Raw genomic sequence first — 19,184 nt, forward strand, 5'->3', positions numbered from 1 at the left:
CTCCTAAATACTGGTAGTGTAAAGCTAAAGTTGCCTGTAGAGAGCAAAATGTGGCAGTGGTGCTGAAAGGAAAGGGATAAAAATGTGAAACTAAATTGTAAAGGTCAATGTTGCTGATCGTATGCGCTAGGTGGAATAAAGTTGAACATTCCTATTTGTTTACTCCAGGGGAGGTGGTGTAGGCAGAGCTGAGAGAGACTTCTACTACGTTTCTTGTGCCCTTTGAAAAAGCGGAGACATTACTGAAAGATTGAAATATGGGTTTCCAATAAAAAGCACAAAGCTAAATGACTCCCAACTCATTTTGAGTTAAACCAACAAATATTCTTATGCACTTTTTTACTTAATGGTAAAGCAAAATCTGTCAGATTTGCAGACATAATAAAATGTATTTAAATTTCATGCATCATGGCAGCTACATGTGTATCATGAAACCGGAAGGACAACAACTTGGCTCTGTTCATACAAAGCAATCTGGCCATTGAAATAAAACTGGAGTTCCAAGGTTACAAAAGACAGAATGGTAAAACAGTTCAAAATGTTAGTGTTTTGCAAACTGGAAGAAACTTTGGGGCTCAACACTACAAATTAAATACACAGTGGCAAAAAATTCATTTCAGATTTTAACAATATTCTAAAGCCGGTCCAGGATGTAACATTAAATAATGTATTTTATATATGTAAAACATAATAGTTTGTAAGATACTCAATTTGTCTCCTCTCCAAATGCAATCTTTACTGAATTTGAAGAAAAGTAGTTTTGGTGTCTCGCTGACCTGAAACCTATATAAAAAAAAGTGGATCGTTTTAGTGCTATTTATGTTAAATCGAACTTCAAAACAAACAGATTTCTGCGGAGGCTTTCTATTCTCATTGAAGAAATAGCAGTAAAGTTTAAGTCAATCTTCCCTTTATTTTTACAAATTAATGTTTAAAACATTAAAGGCAATTTATATTTAAAGCAGAAATGAATGCAATCCACCAATTCATTTTGCCAGCACAGAAACCTACTGTTAACTAAAATGGACAGAATTTGGAAAGTCTCAATTTTCATACAAATGAAACACTGGTGAAGGTGGGTGGTAGGCATCATTGGCAAAAAGTTTCTGCACACAAAAGTCTGACAGCATACCAAAGGTACTCCAGTTAAATGAGTTGTGTGTGTAAATACACAAACATCTGCATATCAAGACACCCACAAATATAGCAGGTAATTTACTATAGTTAAAACACTGATTTCATGAAGCTTAAATTAAAATCTTACATAGTTGTAGATAACTGATATAAAGCAATCAAAGTATAACCAAGTTTGCTAAAATATTCTCCAATAACTGAGAAAAATCTAATGCATTTCAACACAAACATGAAGGTCTTAATACTACAATTTGTCTCGAAACAGTGCTTGCATGTTTGACAGTCTGCGTGCATCCATCGATACAGGTTTACATAGTTGGTTCTTCTGTGCGCACCAGCTTTGCGAAACAGCAGTTTAGAAAAGTCCAAGTCATTATATTTATTAGTTTTTTAGTTAAAAAGCCTATGCAACAAGGATATATCCAGATTTAAAAATGAACATTGAAAAGCAATTCAAATACCGAAAAAAGTTTCAAATTGAATCTTTTAACATGGTATTTCTCTTTAACATGTGCACACTCTAAATGGTCTGCCTGGTAATACATTTTAATATGTATGCACAGGGAAACGTTATACATAAAATAATCCTTAAAGTTTATTATTGTAGGCAATTATGTCCACATCACTTACAAAGCTATTGCCAAATCTTTCCGAGGATGAAGAATTTGGGGGAAATGAAATGTTTGGGGAAATTCAACAGTGGCATAGCAGAGCTCTCAACCGGAGAAAGCTGACAATGTGGACTTTTGCTGTGAGATTTGTCTTTGCAAAATACGGTGAAAAGTTAATCAATGGGATGAAAGTAAAAGGCGGTGTGAAGTTGGCTTCTGTAGAATTCTCCTCACAGTATTGTGCAGGTATTGGAGCAGTCTTAGTCCTTCTCTGGAACCAGTTTCAAGACCTTTCCAATTGCAATGGTCCTACCTATAGCAAAAAAGAAACAACATTTATTTTCAAGATTCAAAGTTTTAATCCAAGAATTCCCAGTTTCCCACTACCATTAAGCAAGTGATGTCTGATGCAAAGATTACAAAACATTCAACCTCGGGATACAAAAGCCACAGAAAAGGAAAACGATGAAAATGTACGGTTCTTCACTGCCCACACAACAAGTAGCAGTCCCTCAGCACAGTTAAGTTATTTTATCCTCCTTCCCCAAGTCTATTATACTGGTGCTTGCGAGATGTGACTAGGAGCACACAGATGGTTTATAGTCATAAAAAAGAACAATGCAAGATGATTCAGTCTCACTGAATTACAGGAATATTGGTATGGGGAGAAGAAACATGCAAGTTATTCATGCTACAGGTACGTTATGATCCTTCCTTACCTTTTCCACAATCATTTAGCAATAATTTGTTACTCTGCATGCAGGGCTGTAGCTTGAAGTCCACCTGATCTAGCTCATGCTAAATCTATGAATAGGGCAGTCACCTCAATGCAAGAGAAATCAGAGTAGAGACATAGTACCTTACTAACTGCATGGAATGTCTGAAAACAAATCTTACATGAGGCACTTCAGGCGTTTGAAACCGCATTGCACACTAAATCAGTCTAGAGTACAGCAGATTTCAGACTATATATTCATGAGACATGAGATCCAATCAGCACAAACAAGATCCAAATCTTCTGAAAACTGCTAAAAAAAGTGGATTTTCATAGATTGTGATGTATTAATCCATCCAGCCATTCCACTTCATGCTGGACACTGGGCACCATAAAAACAACAAGATGCTTAGTTAAAGGGTACCTAGATCACACAGGCTGACCAAAACCTTCCAGTGAGCCTACAAAATCTTCCAAACACACAGCTGGAGCATCAGCAATGCAGCCATATGAAACGAGCCTTAAATCTTCTCCACTGACTCTTCGTGAGATTAGGATTGAGGACGCAGAATCTACAGTAAACAGTTGTATGCTTTAATTAAGAATAAGAATGCAAATGTAATGCTGAAATTGTGTCTAAAATATGGCGTTAAATATGTTGACATAAGTAGGGCTAGTGGTGTTTTTAAGCTGCAGATTTAAAATACATGGGAAATGCAGCACCTGACACAAACTTTTCTTCCTCCCTTCCTGTGCACCAGTGAGCCAAATGTGACCATTTGCTTTGACCGGACGGAGATGTGTATATTTAATGAGTTTCTTTTCTGTTGTAAGCATAATTCAGTGTTATTTAACAGATTTACAGCGAGTCTCGTTAGACCGTGTGATGTGTTTTATTATTGGATGGCTCAAGGTAACTTTAATTATGCCATGACTAGGATTTCTTTGAAAGAAAATGTATAAATACTGTCCATGAGGGAGAGGAGCCAGGATGTTTCCTTGCTTTCCATAGAGGAAGCCTTCATGTCAAACATTTAATGACTACAACACAAGAACTTTTGAACAAGATTCAAAAAAATATTTTGACAAATGCTCACTGAACAATTATTTGCTTTGCGGTAGTCTGTAAGCGATACAGGCTGATTAATTTAATGCGTGGATTACACTGCCAATGCTTATTTGCATTTACTTACAATTTTATGAGTATTTTGAATTGATTGACTAAGTTATCATTTTGCCTTCTATAATGATTCTTCAATTTTAAATAAACCTTCATGGCGTGTACTTTGAACATTTACTGTGTGGATTTATTTGTGTATATTTTCTTACGTGGATTTCTCTCGGTTTACTTTAATTTTGGTCTAGGGCTCTCAACTGTAAAGATTGACATACAGCCCCAATGCATAAATTGTACCTTTTGATATAAAAAACGCCAACAGGATGAAGAAATAAGTTACTTAACTGTAACTGCAGTTATCCAGTATTGATATCTTTCATAGATTCACATGCTTGAATCATTACCCGTCAAAGTAGGAGTCCCACAGTAATCTAATTAAAGCAGTAGTTAAACTTCCATAGGCTATCATGAAGAAGCCATGCAATTATTAGCCTATCTACCTCCTTTTTTTTTTCAAGGACCAAACTTTAGATACAACAAATCAGCAACTAGCACCCCCTAGAACCTTTCCAAGAGAGGCTGAATCCCTCAGATTTTCCAGCACAAGTGTGCATAAGAATACCAAAGTTTAAGGGGAGCCTCTACAGGGAGGCGAGTGGATTGCATGTGATCTATGAAAGATGCAAATACTGGATAAGGAAAATGCTACTTACCCAGTATGCATCTGTTCTTGGTATATGGAGCTATAGTCTTGTGCATAGATCGCCATCTAGTGTTGGGTCCGGACATTTGCACTTAGTTTTTGTTCGAAGAAGTCTTTTCAGTCATGAGGTAGGTGACGACTCCTTTCGGTGATCGAGCGCATGGGCATCGACTCCATCCTTAGACTGTTTTGCCGTAAAGGGTGATGGAGTTAGTAAGTGTAATAAAGAGAGATGTCCATGTATATTGTATCTAATTCAGGTGTTACTACAACAGGTAAAGGTACAGCTCTTTATGCAAACGGATGAATACTGGGTAAGTAGCATTTTCCGTTTGAGGCATATGAAATGTAGATCATATGATTATGCATAGACTACATAGCAGTTATCTCCCAAAGCGGTTGTTAACCTGTAGCTGTTGCAGTGGTCTGAAATAGTATACGTAAAACTGCCTGGCCCGCCAGCTTGTTGTCTTGCTAACACATCTACACAATAGTTTTTTGTGAATGTGTGTGGTGTAGACCATGTTGCGGCTTTGCAGGGGTCATCTATTGGTAGATTTCCTAAGAATGCCATAGAAGCCCCCAGTTTGCATGTAGAATGCGCTCTTGGGAGGAAAGTTAATGAGCGTTTAGCTTTTATGTAGCATATTTGAAAGCACTTAACTATCCACCTTGCAATACCGGATTTTGATATTGGATTGCCTTTATAAGGTGAAGCAAAAGCAATAAAATGTGGCTTGGTTTTTCTGAAAGATTTTGTTCTGTCTATGTAGTATTGTAATGCTCTTTTGACATCTAAGGTGTTAAGAGCACGTTCTGCCACTGAATCTGGTTGAGGGAAGAACACTGGTAGCTCAGATTGGTCTATATGAAAGGCAGAAATGACTTTAGGTAAGAATTTGGGGTTAGTCCTTAGAACCACTTTGTTTTGGTGTATTTGTAAAAATGGCTCTTCTATGGTTAGTGCCAGAAGCTCATCCACTCTTGTCAGATGTGATGGCTATGAGGAAGGTTACCTTCCAAGAGAGAAATTGTAGTTCACATTTGTCCAATGGCTCAAAAAGGTGGACCCATGAGTCTTGTAAGAACTATGTTGAGATTCCACACTGGAGCAGGAGGAAGTCTGGGGGGGAATGACTTAAGTCCTTCCATAAATGCTTTAATAACAGGCACTCTAAAAAAGAGACAAATGCGGTCTTTTTGATATGCAGCTATTGCAGCAGGATGTAAGCGTATGGATGTGTATGCTAAATTAGAACGCTGTACATTTAGTAGATAGCAAATTATTTCCACTTTGCTGGATAGCATGCTCTTGTGGTAGGCGCCTAGCCTCTTTAATATTCATGCAGTCTAGCGGAAGATTAAGATAGCCAAACTCTAGGATTTCAGGTGCCAGATCGCAAGGTTGAGTTGACTGGGATCTGGAGGTCTTATTTCTCCATGGCTGGGAGTGAGAATATTGGGAGTGAGGTGTATTTTTTGTGAGGAACTACGGATAGCTCCAACAGGATTGTGAACCAAGGTTGACGGGCCCATGTGGGATCAACTAGGATTAGCGTCAGGGACTACTGTGAGTTTCCGAACCACTCATGGAATGAGTGGGAGGCGGAAAAGCGCAAGCAAATATCCCTGACCAATTCATCCATAGTGCATTTCCTTTGGATAATGGGTGTGGATACCTGGATGTGAAGTTTGGGCATTTTGCGTTTGTGGGTGGCGAACAGATTTCTCTGGGAAGCCCCACATTTGGAAGAATGGGAGGAGCACAAGAGGGTGGAGTTCCCATTCGTGGATCTGCTGTCGTTGACAACTGAGCAGATCTGCAATTTGGTTCTTTACTCCTGGAAGGTGTTCTGCAAGGAGATATATTTTTTGAGGTATGGCCCTTCTCCAGATGCTCTGGGCTAACAGAGCTGGAGAGTGCCCCCCCTGTTTTTGTATATAGTACATTGCTGTCATGTCTGTACGAATTAGGACAGCTTTGCCTACTAGATGAAGTTGAAAGGCTTTCAACGCTATAAAAATTGCTAGTAGTTCTAGATTGTTTCTGTGGAGTTTTTGTTGCAGAGTCCACATGACCTGAAAGTTATGTTTTTGAAGATGAGCTCCCCAACCAGTGAGCTACGAGTCTGCTGTTAGCACTATCTGTGGAACCTGGTCGATGAATGGCCGCCCCCTGGAAAGGTTTTGTATGTTCCACCACTGCAGACAGCGATGGGTGCGGCCATCCATCAATACTAGATCTGATAACTGACCTTGAGCCTGGTTCCACTGACGTGTAGGGGACGCATTTGGAGTCTGGAGTAAGAAACTATTAAAATGCAAGATGCCATCATTCCCAGAAATTGCATGAACACTCGAGCTGGTAATGAGTGTTGAGGCTGAAACAGCAATATTTTAGTCTGCATTTTGCGGATCCTTACTTGGTTGGGATACGCTAGAGCATTCAGAGTGTCTATTGTGGCTCCTAGATACACTTGTGTGTTGGATTGTTGGAGATGAGACTTGGTGAGGTTTACAGTGAACCCAAAGCTGTGAAGCAGTTCGACTGTTTTCCGAGTGTGGCGTAGGCAGCTCTGTTGCGAGCTGGCTTTTATTAGCCAGTCGTCTAGGTAGGGGTAGACGTGAATGTGCTGTCTTAGTTGAGCCATGACTACTGCCAGACACTTGGTGAAGACCCTGGGTGCTGTAGTTACTCAAATCAAATCAAATATATCTTTATTCGGGTATTTGAAAATAACCATAAAAGATACACATCTTAAAATTGACATTCTTTTGTATAAAAATCACAATCAAATATACAGAATAACCCTAAAAATCAACAGTACTTAAAAAGCCCCAAAATGCAAGGTCATTTAAAAAAAAAACAAAAAAAAAAAAAAAACAGGACAATCAAGGCTATAATTCATTATCTATAAACTTCTAATAACAATTGATAATGGCTAAGTCTGGCGGAAGCTTTTTAAAATCATATAAACAAGGGAGCAATCCTACAAGTTAGTTCTCACCTCTAGTATTTCTTAGTCTGACTGCCAATCGCAGAAAGTGCACAGTGCTAAATAATACAAATGGATCAGCGGAGAGTTTAAGGAATAAGAGGGCCACTTTAGCCTGTCTGATTTTCGAGCGTTTCAAGATGTTTTTTAGAAACCGCTTTCTTGGGAGAGCATAAAAAGGACATATAAGAACAAAATGCATGGCGTCTTGCGGAGATCGTTGATCGCAGCCGCAACACCCTTTTTTGCTAACATCACTCACGTAACCAGCTGGGACTGATAAAATGTGGTGTAAGAGATTTAATCTGAATCTTGTTATCAAGAATCTATCCTGTCTGTTATGTATATTGGACAGGTAAAATTCCATACCCACACACGTTTTTAAAAGCTGGTGTTCTTTTACAGTACATTTCCGCCCTTCCCTTGCCTCTCTAACACTAGCTGAATGTCGTGAGAAGTCTGCCTTTATGACACCCTTATCTCTGTTGACTATTGTAGAGGGATCATCAAAAAGATTAGCATGGCCCAAACTGGTTAATGTATCCTTTACATGTTTGAGCCAGGGTATTTGCATCCCCTTATCCCTATTCATACAGTCCTCCAGGATTTGTCTGCTAAGGCTTGCCTCAGGGTTTGTCCAGATTTTAATCCAACAAATGATGGGTTTGAGGCATGCCCTTTCGCTGATATAGGAAATCCCCAGCTCTTCGTGGACTATAAAAGAGGGAATGCTTTGGGGGACTTGCAAAAGTCTCCTTAGGAACTTATCTTCCTCTAGCTGGATTTTTCTATCATTTATAAAGCCCCACACCTCACTTCCGTAGAGGGTTTTAGCACAACAGATGAGATTGTATAGGTGTACTATTTCGTTGGGTGACCAACGACCCAATCTGCGTGCATAATTCATGATTGACCCCTCCACACCAAATTGTTGGGTACATTTATGACTTACAAGGGGTTTAAAGTTTAAGTCTTTGTCAAAAATCATACCCAAGTAGTTAAATTGTTTTACCTTCTCCAATTTGTGAGTGCCTATGGTAAAAACACAATTCTTGTGTGGGGTTTTACCCACTTCCATAATAAAGGATTTTGTGAGGTTAGGGACCAGATCAAGGTCTGCCATGAAGCTAACAAATCCCCCAATGAGGGCCTGCAAGCTCCTTCCAGTACGCGCCAGGAGGACCGCGCCATCTGCATATAGGAGGACGGGTATTCCTCTCCTCCCAATGCAGGGACAGTCTGCCTCCAGGGCTCCGAGCGCCTTATCTAATCCATTAATATAAAGCGTAAACAGGAAGGGCGCCAGGATACATCCTTGCCTCACCCCACCCTTACACTGAAAAACCTCTGTGACATCACCCTCATTTGTATATCTGACCCGTGCCGTGGTGTTTTGGTGGAGCATACGCAGAGCGTGAATAAGACCTGAGTCCACGCCCATGGGACTCAGGATTTCCCACAGCCTTCTTCTGTTTACACAGTCGAAGGCCGCAGAGAGATCCATGAATGCCAGATACATTGTCCCCTCTCTGGCCACAGTATACTTTGCCACCAGATGGTAAAGGTTGAGGCATTGATCAGTTGTGGAGCGCCCCTTTCGAAAGCCATACTGGACGTCAGTGATAATGTTATTTTCGTCAGCCCATGTCATTAGACGGTTTAAAATGACTCTTCCCAAGACTTTCGCCATTACATCTATTAGGGATATTGGGCGGTAACATTGTGGGTCATTTTTATTACCCTTCTTGAATATGGGCACAATAACGGCCGTAGACCAAGATCTTGGCATGCCCACTTCAATAGCTGTATTATAGACCCTGGTTAAAATGGGGGCCCAAAGGTCTGTCTGGCTTTTAAATAAATCCGGGGGTATCCCGTCTGGTCCTGGCGCCTTCCTCATTACTAGACCTTCTATTCCTAGTTGAACCTCATCCACTGTAATAGGTGTCCAGGCACAACTGGGACATCCAATGACTAATGTAGGCTGCGTCTCGGTGCCCCACGATTATACAAACTGGTGAAATGTGCTTCCCATGCCTCTGGTAAGATATGAGACGCCATTTGCGGTTTATCTTGGGGTTGAAAACATGGGGCGTTTATTATCCTCCAGAAGCTGCTCATGTCTCTAAGCTCGGCAGCCTCTCTTAAGGATTCCCAAGCTTCAATTTGTAAGGCTGTTTTCCTCAACTTGGTCGCTTTTTTATAACGACTCCTGCATGCGGCTATGTATCCTTTGTCCTTGGGGACCTTAGTTAGTGCCGACTTCAAGTCCCTATGGGCCTTTGAACAGTTCTTATCGAACCACCTGGGACAAAAGTCAGCCTTAGGCTTGGGTTTACTTCTTAAGAGACTATCGATGTGCTGAGCAGTGCCCTCAAATGCTACGATTAATTCAGTCCCCTCTAACTTAGGATCTAGGCACCTCCAGGTATGATTCTCGGCATTGTCGAGGAGAGCTCTATGGAGTTCAACACCATCAATGTTACTCCATTTGATTCTTCTTCCCTGATCCCTTGTCTTATATTCACCCACAGTGGGAATCTCCGCCCCCTTGGTGCCAAGTGTGTCCGCTAATGACAAAATCAAGGGGTTATGGTCACTGAACACACTTGGTATTATCTCAAAATGGGCTACCCTACTTTCTAACACGGTGGATATAAAAATATAATCTAGAATTGAGTCCCTTCCTCTCGCCTTAAAGGTCGGGATCAATACATTAGGTGTCCCATGCCCAATCATGTCCATTGTGTGGGTTAAAGCAAACTTACACAAAATTCTGCTTAGTGCCAGGCCCTCTCTAGAGTGTTCCGGGTGCCAGCCCTTAATAGAGGGTCAGGCATCCCACGTACCGCCTTCCCATTTCAAGTGTGGGCACTGATGGCAATTAAAATCCCCCATAAGAATTAACTGAGAACCTGCATCCCTTGAGTCGTTTAAACTAGTCAGCCTCTCTTCCAGCTCAAACAGGTTTTGCATAGATTGACCTGCGTTATAAAAATGTATAAAAATGATCTTTGATCCCTTAGAATTAAGTCTCACTCCCTGTAGGCAACTTGAATCCCACCCCAGATCTACCCACCTCCCATTCAGTGCCAGTGCCACATACATAATTAGCCCGCCCACGGCGCGACCCATAGTTGATTTCCTGGCTGCAACAAAGAATGACTTAAAACCTTCAATAAATGAGGCATTATTACTTGTTTCCCAGGTCTCCTGGAGGCAAATAACATGATATTTTTTGATAAAATCTTGCCAGTCCGGGTTTTGAATCTTAGATGCCAGTCCAGCGGTGTTCCAGGAGATCAACCTCAATTCGTTATGGTTTGGATCTAGTCCATTGACTGCTCCAGGCAGGTTCCTTGGGGTAGTGCCCCTGGTTAAACGATTAACTGGAGGGGTTCTGGTTTCCACTTCTCTTCCCAACACGCCTGCAAACCCAACTGCTTGGTCTAGATCGAGAACCCCCAAGACCAAATCAGGTGCCACTGAGGGTAGTGTTTCTACATGATTGCTATAGGTGTCTGGGTCTTTCTGGTGCTCCCCATTCCCTGGTGTCTGTAGTCAATCTTGCTCATCCAGGGCAGACAGACTTGTAAGTGGGGCAAATCTGTTCCTTAGAGGGCCATGAGCCTCCTCCCCTCTTACCAGGGCTGCCCCTGGCCCTTGCCAATTCGTGCCCCTGACCGAGGCTTTGTTTCTATAAAAGAAGTGTAGGGGTAACATCCTAATACAGGACCCAGTGCCTCCATCCTCATATCGATTGTCCAACATTTCTCTGACTAACTCGGGGTACCTAAAGTTAACGATCACACAGTCACCCGCAAAATTTTTCCCGGACTTTCCAATCCAAGCTACCCTCCTGGCCATAAAGATGTGCCTGTGCTGCAGGCTCCTGGCAGATGTATTACTGAGTAACCAGTGTGCAGCTTTGTTAATCAGAGCGTTGGTCGTTTCTTCTCTGTCATTGCTGAGACCAGGCACTCCTACCAGCACAATCGAATAGGGACTAGAAGCGGGAGGCAAATCCAGGATCTGGAGACCTGGGGTGCTCAAAACGCAAGCATTCATGGTGGTTTTTTCCATGATGGCTTGCTCGTTTGGTCCCCGGCAAACCTCGTTGGGAGTGATCCGTGTGATATCCTGGACCATACCACCAATGGGTCTATTACTTATATTCCCCCGGTCCAGAGGTGTTTTCCTATGGGCTCTATCCTCGGAGTCGGGGTTCATTACAAGCTTTTCCCCACTGTCGGCCACTACTGGCTCCAAATCCCTCCTCAATGGGTTAGCCCCAGAGGGCTGATCTCTAACTGGATCTGCCAACCTACTTATCTTCTCCACTAGATTTAAAATTGCAGTCAAGGCAGGGTCTAGGTGTTGAACTAGGAGCTGTTCCATTTTTCCCCCAAAAGCTATAATAATATCCTGCAGCTCCCCCAACCTGTTTATATTCTGACAGTCTGGGCATGCTGTGTTCTCGGGATTTATCTTCCCTCCTTTACTAGGCTTAGTTTGCCCTCTACGGCCAGGCTTGCTGGAGCGATTAGCGGCGCAACTTCCGCCACTCTCTAATTGCCCTGTCCCAAGTTGAGATCTTTTAGAGCGCGTGATTACTTGGCTAGTGGGTGGCTGTGTAGAGTCAGGATTAGGCGTTAGAGGTTGTACGCTAGTTGCCCCCCTTAATGTTTCATCCCCCAAGGTATTATTGTCATTTACCAACTGAATGTTGTTACTAGTGGGCATTGGCTTTGGTCTACCTATATTATCGAGATCTGTTGTTAGTTGGCCTGCTGAGTCTGAGACCCCCTGAGAGCTTCCATCTGCTGCTAACGATGTATCAGAGGATTGAGGCTGAGATGGCTGTACTTGCGTCAATTGAGACGGGCAGGTTCCTCCGCCAGGTGTAGGGCAAAGGGCTATGTTGCCCAATGAGGACCGTTTATTAGCTATTAAAGAGTCCAGCGAGAGCCGTTTCTCCGTCAGCAGGATCTCGTGGGCTAAGAGTGACTCCGCGCGTATGATAAAGGCATCCAGTGTTCCTCTTACCCCTCCCTCTGCCCTTGTATGCTGAGACTTAGGCTTGACCATGATGTAATTAACACTACACCACTTGTTTAATCTCGTGCCTTGGTGGGGATGATTGTGTCTTTTATGTCTTAGGGGTGTACGATTTCACGACAATCCCACTCCTGTTGTCCACCTGACACCTATCAGTACCATATACAGGCAAGGGGGTATGAGCAAACAGAATGCTTCAGCAGGATACGAGGATATCGGGAATCAATGGGTATGGCCGAGTAGACTTCAGTGCGGAATACTTATAACTCACCAGCAAGGGACCGGGTTCAGCCCTGCCTCCTCCTGCCCCGGACGGCCACAGACGGTCCCGCCCTTGTCCCGGGCTTCGCCCGACACGTCCCGCGTGCGTCCCGCGAAGCGGGCCTCCGCGGTGTTTGTAGGCGCCACCTGGCGCGTTCACGGCGTCACCTCGACGCGCCGCCGCTGGGGCTGCCGGGAGTTAGAGTCCCGGGGAGGCGACGCGGTGGATTGCACCCGCTGCTGCTTTCGCCGGTTTTTGGCTCCCCTTATGACTCCTGGCGGTGGCGGCAGTGTAGAAATCGATGTGGATCAAATCAGGTAGGTTTCTACTGCTTTCCCGCAGCTCCGCCGGCCTCCGCGGTGTTTGTAGGCGCCACCTGGCGCGTTCACGGCGTCACCTCGACACGCCGCCGCTGGGGCTGCCGGGAGTTAGAGTCCCGGGGCGGCGACGCGGTGGATTGCACCCGCTGCTGCTTTCGCCGGTTTTTGGCTCCCCTTATGACTCCTGGCGGTGGCGGCAGTGTAGAAATCGATGTGGGCCAAATCAGGTAGGTTTCTACTGCTTTAGTTACTCCAAATGGGAGAGCTTTGAATTGATGTTGTCCATCCACCACAAACCTGAGGTATTTCCGGTGAGCCGGGTGAATGGTAATATGGAAATGGGCATCCTTTAAGTCCGGAGTGGACAGAAAGTGGTCTTGCTGCAGGAGTGGGAGCACCTGTTGGTGTGCCCATGTGAAAGTGGTCTGACTGAGAATGTACAGATTTAGTTATCTGATGTCTAGTTTAGGCCCGAGAGAGCCGTCCTTTTTGTGAATTAAAAAAATACAGGACGTATAATCAATACCCCTGGTATTGTAATGGGACTGTCTCTATAGTGTGTTTTTCCAAGAGAGAGAACCTCTTGTTTTAGGAGGGTGAGAGGATCTGGTGACATTGAATGTGATGTTGGAAGAATATTTGGGGGAGGGTCTGTAAGCTCTAGGCAGTAACCATATTGGATAATTTATAGTACCCAATTGTCTGAGGTGATTGAATTCCAGACAGGTAGGAATTGGGAGAGACGTCCCCCGACAGGGGTGGGGTTAGCCGAAGGAAGTCACTTTGTTTACGGGGGAAGTGAGTGTGGAGTTACCTCTGCTTCTTCCTGTAGGAGAGTAGGCTCTGCTTCACATGGGTACCCCCACGTTTTTGCTGGTGTTTCACTGTTTTTCGACCTTAGTCTGGCTGTGGCCCTGCTCATCAGGCCCACAGCCTAGCTGCTTCCTCCCTAAAATGGTTTGCATGTACATTAGGTACATATCTAATTGGATTCTGGAGTGCCTTATAAACCCCTAGTATATGGTATACTATGTACCTAGGGCGTAGGTACCTCAGAGGCCTACCAGGGGCTGAAGCATGTATGCCACCCCTGGGAAGCCCTCCAAAATGGCACCACAGGTCTGCTACTGCAGCCTGGGTAAGGTTGTGCTTGCACCCCTTACAGTGGTATAGGCTACCTATATCCACATAAATATACAGACACACATAAACATATAAGACACTCCTATGGCAGGCCTTGACAATCCTGAAGGCAGAGTGCTTGGTTTTGTGTGAGAGGGTACCCAAGCATAAGCTGAGCCCCTCTGCAGCTTTCGGAAATATTTCCTTATGGCTGTTCTGTGATACAGCCATACCATATACTCTGAAGTGCATTATAACCTCGCGGTAAATGATAACTTTGGAACGGTTGCATCAAAACATGTTGTGTTTGGTGTCAAACGCTTTGGAATACTACCCCCCTGCCAGTTCTGGCGGCGGGTATAGCATTCCACCCTTCTAGAGGGAGAGACATGTTCACACTGGTCTAACCCGGTAGGACTTTCCTGAGCCCTGGCATCACAAAATGGATGCCTCTGCCACAGACACGGGTCTGGCCTCCTGCTGCTGACCGAAACTCCGGCAGGGAAGGCCGGGACAATAAGTTTCCTGTTGAAGGGAGGTGTAACCACCTCCCCAGACAGGCAGATGTGTATTGGGGCTAGGCGAGCGCACTCTCGTGCTTTGAAGTCCTGCACTGGGGGCACACTTGGTGTCCCTGTGCATAGTCCAGTTCAAACCGGTTGCAGGGGCTACCTGCCCCTGCTCGGGCACGAAACTGGACAAAGGAAATGGGTGTAACCACCCCTCTTTCCAAACCCTCCCATAGGTGGGTCCCTAGAGTATGTCCAACCCCCAAACGTAGTATAAGTATGGGAACCCAGTCCTCGTGACTTTAGATTACCCTGGACGAAACTCTGTATCATATCCTGGACCTTCGACTTTCTATCACGACTAGAAGACAGAAGAAATCTCCCTTGGGGTCAAGGAGTGACTCCCCTGCTTGGCAGTCACCAAAGAAACAACTGACCGGTCTGCATCGCGGATTGCGCATCAAAGGGGTCCGAAAAAAGTGCCGAACCGGAACGCAGCAATACACATCTAAACCAGATAGCGGGAAAAAAAAACAATCTAAGGATGAGTCGATGCCCATGCGCACTATCACCGAAAGGAGGAGTCACCTACCTCGTGACTGGAAAGACTTCTTCGAACAAAGTGCAAACATCCAGACCCAACACTAGATGGCGATCTATGCATAAGCATATGATCTACAGCTCATATGCCATGCCTCGAACCTGCAGTAACAGAAAAGTAACTTATTTCTTAACCAGTATTGGGGTATCTTTCATAGATTCACATGCTTGAATCAGAATAGCAAGCAGCATAGTAAAACAAGCACCCTTAGTGGATGGTAGGTAGTACTAAAAATATAGAAAATTTGTAGACAACAAATATTCCTGTGGAAATACTGGTGCATAAGTATATATGCACGCAGCATAAACATTTCTGTTATAAGCCTCAACAAGTATTAGATTTTCATTAAACACCAGGAAAATACACATTTTTGTAACAGGTCAAATTTAAAACAGAAATGAAGTCCTCTGATCAAAGAGGCTCACCTCACTGAAATAAATGGCCTAGAACTGCCTGTCCCACAGCTGCATCAGCTCACTGCAGTAGTGCTGCGTGAACGTGTGCGTTTTCCACGTTGCAGCTCTGCAGATTTTTTTTTCCACTGGCACTCCTGCGAACACAGCAGCTGAGGTGGAGACTGCTTTTGTGGAATGCACTTCCACTGTTCTTGTCAAAGGCTTGCCTGCTTTGTCATGGCAAAACAAAATTGCGGCTGCTATCCATCTTGCGATGGTAGCCTTAGAAAACAGCAGTGCCCCGACGACCTTGACCATAGGCTACAAACAGTTGATGTGTTTTCCAGATAGCCTTCGTCTTCTTGCAGGTAGAATTTAAGATGCCTCTTGATGTCTAGAGTATGCAGAGTTCGTTCTACTGGTGTAGTTGGATCAGGGAAGAAAGTTCTGAGAACAGGTTACAGTGGAATTGTGAAGGAACTTTAGGGATAAATTTGGGATGCATCCTGAGGATTACCAAATCATTTGTGAAGCAAAGAAATTGTTGTTTTATAGTAAATGCTTGCATTTCGATAACTGGTCTGTTTGATGTTAGGGTGAGTACAAGAACCACTTTCCAAGTCAAGTACTTGATGTCAGCCCTATGGACGGGCTCAAAGGGTTGCCCAATCAATTGAGACAGGCCTATATTTAAGTGCCCCTCTGGAGGTGGAGCTTTAACAGGAGGAATGGTATGAATCAAACAGTTTTATGAATTGCTGTACAACTCTGGTTCAGCAAAGAAACATACGTCTTGGGGAGAGCCTATATAGAGATAGCTGCAAGATGAACTTCGACTGAATATACCAGTCCAGATTTCGCCAAGCACAGTAGGTACGGTAAGACTTGTTCTGGAGCCGAAAGATATGGATGCACTTTGTTTTGACAGCACCAGAAACAGAATTGCCGCAATTTCATTCTGTACGTCTTGGTACTTTCTTCACGAGATCTGGCGAGAAGGTCTTCACACTCCTGAGAAATAGTCATATCCTTGAAATCAAAGAATTCAGGAGCCACGCATGCAACTGGAGACAGCATGCTAAGAAGAGACTTGTCCTCACTGAAGTTTACCTTCTTTAATTGTCTGAGCGCCAAGGTCTGTAACCGCTCTGGTCTTCATCGTGAGAGGAACGCCTTGTTCTGAATGGTGTCTAGGTTGGCCCCCAGGAAAGTCATTGTTTGGCTTGGAACAACTGAAGACTCTTTGGTTTATTCTAAGGCCCAGTTTGGAGAAAAGTGCTGTGTAGTCTTTTGTAGTCCTGGCAGCTAAACAAGCAGTTGGGAGCTTTGAGGAGCCAGTTGTCCAAATATGGAAATACTTGGTGAACCTGGTTCCATTAGGATGCAGCTACTGGGGCCAGAAATTTTGTGAATTTCTGTGGAGCGGATTTTAGGTCAAAGGGGAGAACTCTGAATGGACCAGCCAATTAGAGGAACGTTTGTTTGGGGTTTTAGGAACATGGAAGTAGGCATCCTCCAAATCCAGCCATGTCATAGTCTGCACTATTGAGGCGCTGAAGGATCTCCGAGAGCTTAACCATTCTGAAGATTTGATTTCTGAAGAATTTGTTGAGCCTTCAGAGGTCTAAAATAAGTCTCCACTCCCCTGATTTATTGCATATAAGGAAAAACCTTTTCGTATTTGTTCTACAGGAATTCTATTGCACCCTTCAGTAGCACATTTCTTTCATGTTTTAGTAAGTGAAGACAAGGGGGGTGCGATCCCCTGGGTGTAGTGTTTGGTGGGCGCTGTACAAATCCTAGAGTGTGGCCATAAGATATCTAGTCCAAGACCCATCTGTCTGTTGTAATATTGCACCACTGATGGATAGATTTCACACAAGCAGGGCAGGTAGTAGCTGGTACCCTCATGCGGTCACTTTTTGCCACCAGCTGCGTGCTGGTGATTTTCTGCGAGAACCCAGCCTGGAGAAACCAGCAGTAGTTGGTTGTCGATAGGCTAGTTGTTGGTAGCCCTGTCGATACTGTGGTAGAAAGGACTGATAGTTGGGTGCATTGGAAAGCATCTAAATCCAGAAAAATCTAGCCCATGTGCTCCATGAAAGGGCAACTTACGATACAGACACAACCAAAGCATTAGGGACTCTGCAGTATCGGTCTTGTTGGCTAGTAGAGCTTAGTCTAAGTTTTCAAAATAAACTAGCACCATTGTCCGCCATATCCAGGATTTCTCATTGTACTTCTGGACGGAATGATGTTGCTCTAAACCAATTAAACCATAACACAGCTGCACCGGCTAATTGTCTAAAGCCTGTTGTGGCTATGTCCATAGCGAGGTCTATTACTTCAGACACTGTTCATTCCCCTCTACAACGATTTTCTGCTTATTTTCTTCAGGTATCAAATCAAACATGGACCCGTTGTTGGACCGCATTTGCCAATCATAACTGCCAAGAATGGCCAGGGCATTAGCCGCTCTCGCGGTAACTGCAGACACGGATGAGCATCTCTTCCCTTTAGTGTCCTAGCGGTGTCCTTCCTTGTCCGGTGGGGGTGTGATGGGGTGGAAGGATTCTTCAGTCTCTGTGCCGCTTGAGAGATTACTTGAATCCAGTTTGGGATGACCTGTAAGGCATGCGGGGAATCCTCAGGTGATCTGTATTTGTTAATTTTTGGTAATACAGGCACCACTGTGTCTCATGACTAAATGACCTAAAGGCCCTCCTGCAGATGAGGACAGACTCGTGAGCTGGGAGCCCCGAGCTGACCCCACGGCTTATCCTGGGACAAGAGCCGTCATACAGACTTAATATTGTAGACTGTGCCCGTTGGTGCCAGAGACTGCTGTGGGAGAGTTTGGGTGCTGCCCCCCCCCGATTCCTGGTGCTGCGCAGAGACTCCGGGGCCCGAGGACCTCGACCTGTGTTCCTGAAGAATGGCGGCTGCGATGGCCGGCCAGCCGCCCTTCCTGGTGACCCCGTGTGAGGTGTCCGAGTGTCGCCCTGTTGTCCTGAGGGTTCCCCCTGGAATGATACGGGCTCCGCTCATCCCCTGCCGAGGCTTGGAGTTTTAGCTGCGCCAGGAGTGAGGATGGTGATGTAGCGGGCGCCGCAGGCTCCGCTTATCCAGGAGTGCCCTGCCATGTAAATACTGCAGGAGGACACCGAGTAAGAGCGGCTGAGCGGATGCGACCGGCCAAGGGAGTTGCAGGATGGGCAGATGAACGCTGCTGACGCTGGGGGCCCTGCTTGGTGGACTTTGCTGCTGATCTGCTGACTCGTGAGGCTCGATTATGGCACTGGTGCCGGAAGAGAGGAGCTGACTTGGGCTAGCTGTGGGCAGCGGTCTGCTGGGCCAGTGAGATCTCGCTTGGCCTTGCATGCGGCTCGAGGCCTAAGAGCACTGCTACGGCCCATCGAGCACGAAGAGTGTGGCCACTGGAGGAGAGGGCGGTCCGACTAGCAGTGAGGGCCTGACTGATGGTGACCTGGGCCGCATTGTCCTGAGCATCCAATCCATCTGGGGCTGGCGGAGCACAGGGACTGGGGAGAGTGCCTGAAGAACAGAGTGCTGATCAGTAGGCCCTGAGAACGAGTGGGCAGGGGGACCGGCAGAGAACACAAGGTCGCACCCTGGGATCG

General features: G+C 44.8%; 1 long non-coding RNA gene across 3 annotated transcripts in view; it reads right to left on the reverse strand.

Annotated features, from left to right (window-relative positions):
• Positions 1-369: 369 nt before the first annotated feature.
• The window catches only part of LOC146789769 (uncharacterized), a 310,950-nt gene continuing 292,135 nt past the window's right edge, over positions 370-19,184 (reverse strand). For all 3 annotated transcript variants that reach the window (XR_014970159.1, XR_014970157.1, XR_014970158.1), the window contains exon 8: positions 370-2,058. This is a non-coding gene — a long non-coding RNA (uncharacterized LOC146789769). The remainder of the gene's footprint in view (positions 2,059-19,184) is intronic.

Source organism: Triturus cristatus, chromosome 10 (genome assembly GCF_964204655.1).
Source record: "Triturus cristatus chromosome 10, aTriCri1.1, whole genome shotgun sequence".
Taxonomy (NCBI): Eukaryota; Metazoa; Chordata; class Amphibia; order Caudata; family Salamandridae; genus Triturus; species Triturus cristatus.